At 31.1% G+C, this 11428-nt stretch overlaps 1 protein-coding gene and 1 long non-coding RNA gene across 6 annotated transcripts in view; one reads left to right on the plus strand and one right to left on the minus strand.

Annotated features, from left to right (window-relative positions):
- Positions 1-8608, minus strand: part of LOC106458980 (cubilin-like) — a 61018-nt gene extending 52410 nt beyond the window's left edge. The window contains exon 1 of one of the 5 annotated variants that reach the window (XR_002610482.1): positions 8303-8607. The gene's annotated coding sequence lies outside the window, so the exon portion shown is untranslated. Of the gene's footprint in view, positions 1-8302 lie in introns of all 5 variants that reach the window. The other 4 variants (XM_022385352.1, XM_022385353.1, XM_022385354.1 and 1 more) reach the window with 4 other exon arrangements.
- An 84-nt stretch (positions 8609-8692) lies between these two features.
- Positions 8693-11428, plus strand: part of LOC111085668 — a 27693-nt gene continuing 24957 nt past the window's right edge. Inside the window, exon 1 of the long non-coding RNA XR_002610483.1 lies at positions 8693-8773. This is a non-coding gene — a long non-coding RNA (uncharacterized LOC111085668). The remainder of the gene's footprint in view (positions 8774-11428) is intronic.

An 11428-nucleotide genomic window follows, 5' to 3' on the forward strand; every position in this document is an offset into this window, starting at 1 on the left:
AACTTACCACAATGAAAGAAAGGGGTAGTTTATCTAATTAATAAATGTTCCCTAATGTTAGATATCTATATATAAACTTACCACAATGAAAGAAAGGGGTAGTTTATCTAATTAATAAATGTTCCCTAATGTTAGATATCTATATATAAACTTACCACAATGAAAGCAAGGGGTGGTTTATCTAATTATTTGTGAAATGTCTTAACATTAAAATTGAAACTTGAGATTCTGTGGTGATACGATAGGTCCACCACTCTTTCTGGTTTAAAGAGAATTAAAACAAGACAAATATTGAACATTTTCCTTTCTCTGCAGAATACTGTTTTGTTTTTTAAGTTATAGCTATTTTTTTATTTGTGTATTCCGCAAAGCTTCCATTTACGATTTTCTTCCAAAATAAATCAGCTCTCGACTCGGTTTAAAACTTTCAGATAATCGCGTAGTTGCTCTTAAAAATATAGCGATGGATTTTGAAATTTTGTAACTTCACAAAACTCCAGTTTTTACTTGTTTTATTCTGTAATTACTTTTAAACTATGTTCATCGAGACTGGTTGGTTCACAATCTATGTAATTAATTGTTCAGAAATATTAAAATAATAATTAAAATTGATGAAACCAACACACTAGCCTACACAAATTCCGAAGAAATGCGAATCAAAGACTAGGGTAGATTCGAGCCAATAGATACAGCTTTGCGAAAGCTCTAGTATATTATCGATCTATCCACCGTTGTTGTGTTCGACAACGATTTATCTACGTTTCAGTTTCACAAGGAAGTACCTATTCTCTATTAACAGTATGTATAATTGAGAAGTTATATCTGGCAGCTCGGTTCAATGTTCTCTCAATGCAGTTACTGCTGTTGCAAAAAAATTCCTCGAGCAATATGAACAGTTCTGTTGTAAACGTCAACTTCTCAACGACGTCACACATTAATACCATCTGATAACACTGACACTTGACCTATACCAGGTTACATTTTTACGAACCCTCCCCTGGGTTGAGGGCTTATAATACTAACATTTGGGGTTGATCGCAATTCTGGGCATAGCCAGAGCCAGATGGCACATTGTGCAGCTTTGTGCCCAAAAAGAAAACAAATACTTATACGATACCCGATTAATAACAAATTACTTTATGTTAAACAACAGCTAATCTTAGCCTGTCGTAGAGTGGTCACCGAACTGACACAAAGAGAAAAATTAAACTAAAAAAAATTAACAAATATAAAGCATGCTATGAGCAGCTAAATTAAGCATTGTAACTGTTGATAATTATTTTTAATATATTCAAATCCTAAAGTGTCTAGCTTGTATAAAGGAACCAAATACCAAATAGAAATGATATATTAAAACTTCGAGTATAAAAGTTATTAAACAGAAAAATCTTTAGTTAGGGAATCAGAGCCATTTATTACTTTCACATAATTTAATTGAGTTATATTCTACAATCCACAACACATTTTTATCAAATAACTGTCCGAAATGAATGGAAAATTATCAACAACTGTTTCTTATTAGATTAATAACGGGTAAAACGTACGTAATGAAATACTTGTATATTATGTTAAATCTATAAAATTTTAACAAAACCCCATCTTTTAAACAGGTTCACTTCTCTCATTAAGAAGTTTTAAATCATTTGAAAACAGAGATTGGTGGTGCTCTGAAACTGATATTTCAGCCGATCAAATGCAAATTGAAAATCATGCTTTGCAATAGGTATTTCTTACTCTAGAATTCTAATTAAACAAGTTCGTGGAAATATTTGAAGACTATGTAAACCGGAAGTATGGCAAACGAAAATTAAACCGACATCCAAAGTTTAATAAGAAAATCATAAAAATTCAAGTTGAACCAAGAAGAACACTATATCAAACATTGTTTTAAATCATTATCATCCAAACGTCAAGCAAATAAAATGTCAAACTTATCAGCATAAGTAAAGCTTAAGAAAGTTTTAATTATATAACAAATAAATATGGTTTCATATTTTAATTTATCTTTGAATTGTTCGTCTGCAAGAAACTTTTGTTTAGTAAAAAATATGCTATATAAGAAGATTTTTATTATCTCTGATGATAAGCTGTTGCTTTTTTACATTTCACAAATAAATACAAGTTGATAACAATAATACTAGTTTTATTAAAAACTGAAACGTGTCGTGGCATCTCTATATAAAGTACTTTTCGTATCTTAAGTATTGCATTTTTAAGTCAATGTTTCTTTATGTTAGGGTAATATATCGACCAGAAATGACGCAAACTACACACCACACGTCGATTATAGAAAAATGCCACGACGGGTCAACAGTAAGTTTACAGACTAACAACTCTTTGAAACCCGGGGGTCGATTCCCCGCAGTGGACAGATCATAGATAGCCCATTGCGTAGCTTTGTGCTAAAAACAACAATATATTATAGAAAACAGTCTGCCTGATTTTTGTTCACAATTTAACTAGTTATCTTTCTTTTCTATATGTACTTTCTTTTCTTTTTTAAGTGGCGTCCCCATACTATCTTTTCCAACAAAAGACGCTGAATGATATCGCATACCCTCATAAGTATTTATCGATCTATGTACTGTCTGTATATTACTTTTGCTTGTTTGCGTACCTGTATAAATTGGGTTCTATCTTATGGAAGACATTTCACGAGTAAATAAATAGTCAATAAGTTAATTTTGGACTATATTAATAATGTTTGTTTGTTTGAAGCTACACAATGGGCTATCTGTGCTCTGCCCACCACGGGTATCGAAACCCGGGTTTCTAGCGTTGTAAGTCCGCAGACATACCGCTGTGCCACTGTGGGGCAATTAATAATGAAATATCGAAAATGATTAATCTGCCGATTTTTCTAAATGATCACACTGAGAAAAATAGCACAGAATGAGTGTTTGAACACCTAACTCGTCAAAAATTCGCGTGCTTCACACAGATAAAGGTGTTCTGTCCTAGTTTAATCATTCGTGATAAATTAATAAATTATAGGCGAATGGCATGATTTCGCTTAAAAATGGAGAAGATATTTATTATTATATCTTATATGATTTAACTCTTTTTTTTATGGATTTATATTCAAGCTAAACTTTCCTCTACCGACACATTTTTTTGTCCACCTTATTTGGCAATATCTTACAGGATTGTGTTCACATTGGTAAATCTGTGACTTAGAGAGTTAACATAATTTTACACATGAGGTTGTTCTGAAATCATCTGTTTAAAAAATCCCTTTCTTTGTGTTTCACTGATAAGTTATTACGAAATATTTTATAGAGAAAAATAAAAACTTTCGAGTTTTCGTGAGAATCTTCTGAAGTGTTAACATTCAATCAACACAAAACTTCGAGGTTTTTTAAATAATTCTAGCTTAGTTTAAAGAAGCAATCATTCAGTTAGACGTATGATGTAGTCAAGATGTTATTGATCGCGTTTCTACGTTACACCACAGGCTCAAGTTAAGGAAATCGATGGAGAGAATTCTAGGCACAGCATTTATATATTTTTTTCTCTGTATTATTTTCAACGTAATTATGCAACATTTCGTTCGAGTGTTAGAATTTTACAGCTTTTACATCTTTAATTTTATTCATTCATGCATTTGTCTGTCTCTCCTTTTAACCTTCTATCTATCAGTCTGTCTGCCCTAACGTCTATCTACGAAGAAGTTTGTCTGTATCTATTATCAGTCCTGTTTTAAATTAAGTAAGTAAAATAGAATTATCTCTACACAAAAAGCTAATATTATTTGCTAAGGTAAGTGCCACCTAGTAATTATGTTGCTTAAGGACAAACAGATGTTCGAAAATGTTACTTTACGTTCAGTATAATTACTGCACAGTAAATGATAACCATGCATAAGTCAGGTAATTGATTTTCATATCAACCATATCCGTTTCTAGAGACTTAAAAGCCAATTAAATTATGATACACAAAATTTAATACTTGATAGTTCTCCGAAGTAAAGAATTAATAAAATACTACATTATCAAGTACGAAGGAAAGTTGATTGATGAATTCGCTCTTATCTTGCTCCTTGCCTTAAGTCAAAATTTGATAAACACCCATTAATGATAAGCGTCTTCAGTTTATTTCTTTAATAAAAACACCTGCACAACACATACACACACACATATATAATCTTTAAGCTGTAAAATATACGTTATGCTAATTTTTTCAGAGTTTCGTAAGCAGGCCTTATGCCTTGGATTTGGTACAACGATCAGATTGATTTACTTTGAGTCAAGTGTGATATATGTTTCTAGCATGGACACCTCAAAGACACTCTGGCTCTATCTGATATGTCTCTAGTACTTCTGAAGATGTGATGAACTGCAACATATGTTAATATTTTTTCTTTGCTGTAAATAATACTTTTTTATTTCTTGCTTTACATCATCTGTTTCTTATGTTTTCAAATTGTTCTCAACATTCCAAAGTTCTCAGTGAATGTTATAAAGAAATCAACCAGAGTTTCATTGTAAGATGCTATTATGGATACAGACATTTTCTTAACTCGAACGTTTCTACCGAAACATTAACCATGGCTTTTCTCATCTAAATATAATTTTTCATTAATAGTTTTTCATTGAAACTGAAAATCACCACTGTTTTATTATTATTAAAGAACCCCAATAACCTGAATTCCTTCGGATGATGTACTCTTTTTCTTCAGGGACAAATAAATGGAATTCATCTCTCAAGAGGGCCTAACTTTCCAAAGCGTTCGGATTATCAGGTTTCTTAAAATATTGTGGATTTCCTTTTAAAATTCTACATATTTTCTAAACATCATGGATATGTATATTACTAAATATTTCCAGTTTAGTTTATTTAAATGAGAAAATGCATAAAAACGCAAGAAACGAAGGAAAATCGTATTTGTTGTTATTTTAGCTGGCAGTTTAGAAAATAAAATATCAGGAAAAATAATAACACAGTATATAACGATCTGTGTAACTGTTCCATTTTTTAGCGCAAAGCTACATAATGGATTATATGCGCTGTGCCTACCGCAGGTATCCAAACCCGATACTTATCGTTAAAAGCACTCAATCTTACCATTGAGCCACCAGGGAACAGTTGCCATGGTAATACAAGGTAGGGGAATCAGTTGCAAACAGAATGGTTATCTTGGTTTAATATGGCGTTCTCGGATATTTTAGACTCGTACAAACATTGTTTTAAACAATATCTTTAAACTTGTATTAATAATCTTGTTCTTCCAGGGAATTACCTGTTAACGGACAAATAATTTCACTCTACTCACAATAATATCCACATTGTAAAATAAGGTTTGAATTAAAAAACAAAATCATATAAAATATTTCTTTATTTGGAATATTTGAAATTATTTTACTTGGTTGTTTTATTAGCCTCCCGGGAAAGGTTGAAGGGAATATTTTGGTTCCTTTTAAGCGAAGATTGAGAAAATAATATCTCACATTCTGATATGCTCTCTAAAAACGTTTTTATGTTTAATCATGTGCTCATTTTAACCTGTATAACTGTGATATTTCAGACATACTGACGTTAATCACCTTCTTATGAAGGCTCAAAACGTTGATAAGAAAATCGCCAGCAATCAAGCATAGCACATTAGTATATGTCTAACTTTCTCTATTCGTCTATCTATCTATGTATTTTTTCTTTGCTATAAATAATACTTTTTTTTTATTTCTTGCCTTAAATCATCTGCTTTTTTTATCTTCGAATTATCGACATTCCAAGGTTCTCGGTGAATGTTATGAAAAAATCAACCAGCATAAGAATTTACAGGGAGTTTCGTTGGTAGACGTTACTGTTGATAGACTTTTATTGCATTAGCTTTAATTACAGAATACGCTAAATTAATTTGTCAGTTCAGTCAATAATAGTAAACCAAGTAAATATAATTCAATACGTGACGCGATTTTATGTATATAATTACAAATACATATATAATGATACAAATTCGTTTCACATCAAAAATAAACATTTGGTCTTCCAGTGGCACAGCCGAATGTCTCCGGACTTACAACGCTATAAACTGGGTTTCGATACCCGTGGTGGGAAAAGCACAGATAGCCCATCGTGTAGCTTTGTGCTTAACAATAAAAATAAACACATTTTTCTAGATTAGTGTTTTTCCTAAAAGGTATCCAAGTTTCTTTTCCTTTTGTATTAAATATGTTCTTATACTATTTTATGCTTGAGTTTGAAATTACATTTTCGGTAACATTTATTCAACATTTAACTCTGCACCTGAAACGATAGATGGGAGGATGAGTGGATGGATGGACAGACACACAGACATATAGATGGATTTATATTCATTTATAAACTGGTCTAAAAAATATAAGCCCCCCCCCCCCAGTGGCACAGCGGTATGTCTGCGGACTTACAATGCTAGAATCCGGGTTTCGATACCCGTGGATGGCAGAGCACAGATAGCCCATTGTGTAGCTTTGTGCTTAATTACAAAACAAACAAAGACAATAGTTTTAAAGTTTTCAATTTATTTATTAAATTATTTTAGATATTGTATTTCAAATAGTTAAAAAGCCAGAAACAAATGATTCATGCTATTTTGAAAGTAAATTTGTAAATTAAAGTTTTCTGTCGTAAGTATTAACTATACCTCTTAAGTATCCACCTTTTATAGCAATTTCTCTTTTGTTTCATGGTTTCGGAGTCTAAATTCAAAAGTACTTAGTTTGTCATTTACAACGAAACATTAAGATACATCATACTGAAGAAGATTCAATAAAATTATTTGAATAATAATTGTATATTTGTCAGCATCAGAGAAAGCCAGACAACTTTTGTTTCTGTTGGTTTTTTTATACATAAGATAGAGGGGACAATGTTTTTATAGCAAAGATGTAATTTCTCCAAGAAGTCCTACATGAAAGATAATGTTATTAAATGTATACTAAAAGAGTACTTCAGCCGTTTAGAAGTCTTCAACAAAAGTTTAAGTTGTAATATTTATGCCAAGCTGTATCTCACAAATGGTTGCGTTTACATAAAGAAGTGTTAAAACTTGATTGTAAGTCTTTTCCTAGGCAGTATGTATTCTTAGTTCAGGTAAAGTTATACCTTGTGCAAAACTAGTATATGTTCAACCCTCATGTCATTACGGGAAACGCGAGAGGTGTCAGAAAGAGCTTGCTTTGTTGTGGATTAGAAGTTTGATTCAAGCTTAACACTGTATTATTACCCTTGAAAAATAAGTAAATAAATAAATTTAAACAACACAGAGCCTGTTATCGTTAAAATAATAGAAAAGTAAGGCTATACAAACATCAATAGGCGATGAAGAAGCAGTTACATAGTACACATCAATAACAAACCTTTAAACAAGGTCGTCCGGGAGTTCCACATGCTTAAAATCTATAACACGACTTATGAAAAAGTTACACATTTCCTTCATTACTCAGAATATGAAGAAACTATAATACTAATTCATGGAAACAGTAACCTAAAACGCTAACGTATTCCTTGCTTAAAATATTGACTTATAACAGAGAATGATAAAAAATATGCCGTTCTGGTAACGAATGCACGCTACTTCTCGAATACGATTTTCTATTATTTTTGCAGTCAGTATATAATTACCAAAAAAAAAAGATAAATTTCCATATTTGTTTTGAAAGTCAGTTACGTCGCATTTTTTTCATCAAACACGTGACAGCTTTTTTACATAAGTCTAAACAGCTTTTCACGAATAAAAAACAGAAAAGCAAATAGACAGATTACTGGGGAGTAATAGTTATCGGATAAAGATAGAAAATCCGATAGACAGACAAATGGCTATAGAATTAATAGATGGATAACTAAATAGAAGAAGACAGATGGATGAATAACGAAAAAAAAATAGATTCCAGACAAACGTTCGTGGTAATAACATCTCAGGAGTGGGCAGAATTAACATTTTTAGTAATAACACATTAATAGATCACATTCAATAATAGTCCCATAATAAGGCCATAAGGTTGCGATTACTCTACAATATTTCACAATTTAATGTACTTAAATAACATTTCATTAGTTATTATAATTAATTCTATAAGACTATGAGACTGTATTAATTGTTTATATCAGATTTTTGAACGGAATAAATTTATCGAAACTTATCGTTTCCTGTTAATATTTAAAAAAAAAAATATTATCACGACTGTTGCACATATCCAATGAGACTCTGCCCTGCCTTAATGTAATCCACGTGGAATATTTCAGTTTCCATTGGTTGCCTCGTAGTAACACAATAAACCTTGTCTAGAAGATTGAAGGAAACGAAATATACAAAACACCTCACCTTTCTAGTCTAACTACTTCTCCTATGTTGAACGTAGTGATTTTCTATTATGCACTGAGTATTTCTTCACCGCTCCACGGCTTCTCTCTCAATACATACGGGTCTTCAGTACTGCAGTCTGTGCTCACACACTATTATCGTGATACGGGAGGAGAATAAAACTCAAGCAAGGTTATGTTCTCTTTCTGTCCCTTAACAACAGCTCATGCTCTCTGATAAGTCCAGCTTTAGTGGCGCTCTACCACTGAAGCAAACTTAAATACTACTTTTCCATCCTTCGACTGTATCCGCCATTTCCCTTCGTGAGAAAGAATAGTTGATAGAGAGTACCACCAGAAGCGCTTCTGTTCAGCTTCATCATTTGGTAGCTGACTTATAAGATCCTCAACATTTAACAGCGACTGCTCTTCGTTAGCCTTTGCTGGCTTATGGGATGGATGGTTATCGGTTGTCATAAGTTGAGAATGTTACGTAAGGATATTTATCAACTTTCACTTGTAATGTTATATATTGACATTTACTAACTTTCTCTTGTAATGTTATCTAATAATATTTATGAATTTTCACTTGTAATATCACATAATGATACTTGCCTTGTAAAATTATACGTGAAACATGACATAACTATTTGAAATATACGTTTGTAAATTCGAATTCAAGGGGTTTTAATCACATGTTAATAGTAGTTTCTTTCTATTTATTTAAATAACTGTTAAACTAGTTATTTCTTTCTAAAATTGTAATTATACTTACATATTAATTACAAGATCATAAAATTTAGAATATTCCTGATATAATACACATAATGTTGAGTGAAGGGTGTAATAAATTTCTAAACCCGAAAAAACTAATTTGGAAAGTAAAGGTTATTTTTATTGAAATTTTAAATATATTTTAATGTGTGTATGTGTTTTGTTATAGCAAACTCACATAGAGCTATCTGCTGTGTCCACCGAGAGGAATCGAGCCTCTGATTTTATCATTGTAATTTCAAAGACTTAACGCTATCCCATCGGGGGATATTTTTAATGTAAAAGTTTAACAAAACAATTTTCACATTCTTAAACGGAAAATACGATATAATCTAGAGATTTGAGACACGTACATTTTTCATTATTTTTAGTGGAAGTTAGGAAGGAATTTGTTCTTCATCTCAGTATCTTTTAAATCAAAATATTATTTTTGTCGATTTTTCTAGAGTTTTACCTATATTCTTGCAACTACAGAAACCGTGAACTCAATTTAAACGATACTGAAGTAACATAAGTATAACAACGATACTATATATATATATATCATTTTGAACATTTACCCCTTACATACCCCCATCCTCAGTACAGATAATTTGGTATTAAACCAGTTTAAGAAAGAAACATCAAATTTCACAGCACAAGTAAGTCCAATAATCTGAACGGTTTCGAGTTTCGTTAAATATGATTGACTCAGTTTTACAATTCAAGATACATTACAAGATCTATTTGCTTACGTACATTGAAAATGCCCCTTGTTTCCATAACTTTGTAATGTTCGTCAATTATCCAGATTAACAATCTGTCTGTACTTTTTATTCAGTAGTTGATTTTGCTATGTAGCAAAAAAATCTATTTACCTGTCGAGCAATATACCCATTTGTTGTCTACAAGTCAGTGAATCTCTCACCCTAGAACTTCATCTTTATATCTAGCGCTCTATATATCTTTCTGTTTAACACTCTGTCTGTTTGTCTTTATCCTTACCAGTCTGTCTATTTACAAAGTATTTATACTATAGCAGAATGTATGTTAGTTTTTATCTAGAAAACTATTTATTTAACATTATATGCCTATCTGTCCATCTATTTTTTATTAACCAGTCTGCTTAGCTTTGTATTAATTAGTCTGTCAGTATTCGCATCTTTTGATCTTGCAGTCTGTCTGTATCAGGTAAAGAATTTAGCACTTTAAAACCTTCTTTCCGTTCCCACCAATCAGAACAAAGAAATTCCTCAAAAGAACTATTTTTCTCTTAGTTAAAAGTGATTAAAATTCAGCAGGGTTTAAGACGGACATCCTTCGAATAATATCATATAATTTTTTAATCTATGGATTGCCCAAAGAAATCCACAAAACATTTAAACTAAACTTTAATAACTATAAGTATGTAGGTAAATTACATATATATTTGATTTCTGCCTCACTACTCATAATACGGACTTAAAATGTTAAAACATAGAATACCACGAAAATAGAATAATAATGAATATAATGAAGTCACTATAGTCTTAACAAGAGAACTAAAATCTTGTTAAGTCCATCTAAAGGTGTGTGCTGTGATTAGAATGTAATTAATTGTTTTAGAATAATGTTAAGGGAAGTAATAAACAAGTATGTGCATGATTTGATGCTATAAGTGTAACTTATAAAAACATGTGTTTTCGTATAACTCTATGCGTGGCTTAGACTCTTATTTGAAGTACAAGGATAGTAATATAATGTTGTGCCCTGTAAAAGTAACTCGCCACTTTAAACAATATTTAATCAAAAAAAGATTTCCACTTGTAGATGTGAAATATTTTAATCTTATTTATGTATTACACATCTATGACTGAAAATGAAAGAGGGAAACAGATTTGGATGCAGCAAACTTCCTTTCCAGTAAATGGGAGCATTTTGATAAAGCCTCTGATTATTGGTTTGATAAATCATCAAGTTAATAAAATCTAAATACATAGACTTGAATTATTTTTTTAAAAAATCCGTTAGAAATATTCTTGTGCGTCATTTTTAAAAATAAGAAAAACTGGAAAATAATCAGAAATCCTTACACCATGTGTTTCATTCTTGAGAAAAATACTCTTTTTCTAGTCTGGCACACGTATTTTAAGTTACTAACCGCTTATGGTCAAGCTAAAGAAAACGAGACCATTTTCTGAAAATGGGAAAAGTATTATATTCAGATTTCCATATTTTAAAACCATATAATGCAAACGAAATAGGAAACATTTCATATATATAAGTTCATATATTTAAAAAGCAAAAACTCCAAATTACTCTTAAAATTACTTTTAACTGTTGATGTGTTCGAAGGAAAACGAAGTTTGATAATAAACAAAATTACGACACTTATGATATACAACATTGTTTATTG

The sequence above is a fragment of the Limulus polyphemus genome, unplaced genomic scaffold (genome assembly GCF_000517525.1).
Source record: "Limulus polyphemus unplaced genomic scaffold, Limulus_polyphemus-2.1.2 Scaffold541, whole genome shotgun sequence".
In the NCBI taxonomy this organism is placed as follows: Eukaryota; Metazoa; Arthropoda; class Merostomata; order Xiphosura; family Limulidae; genus Limulus; species Limulus polyphemus.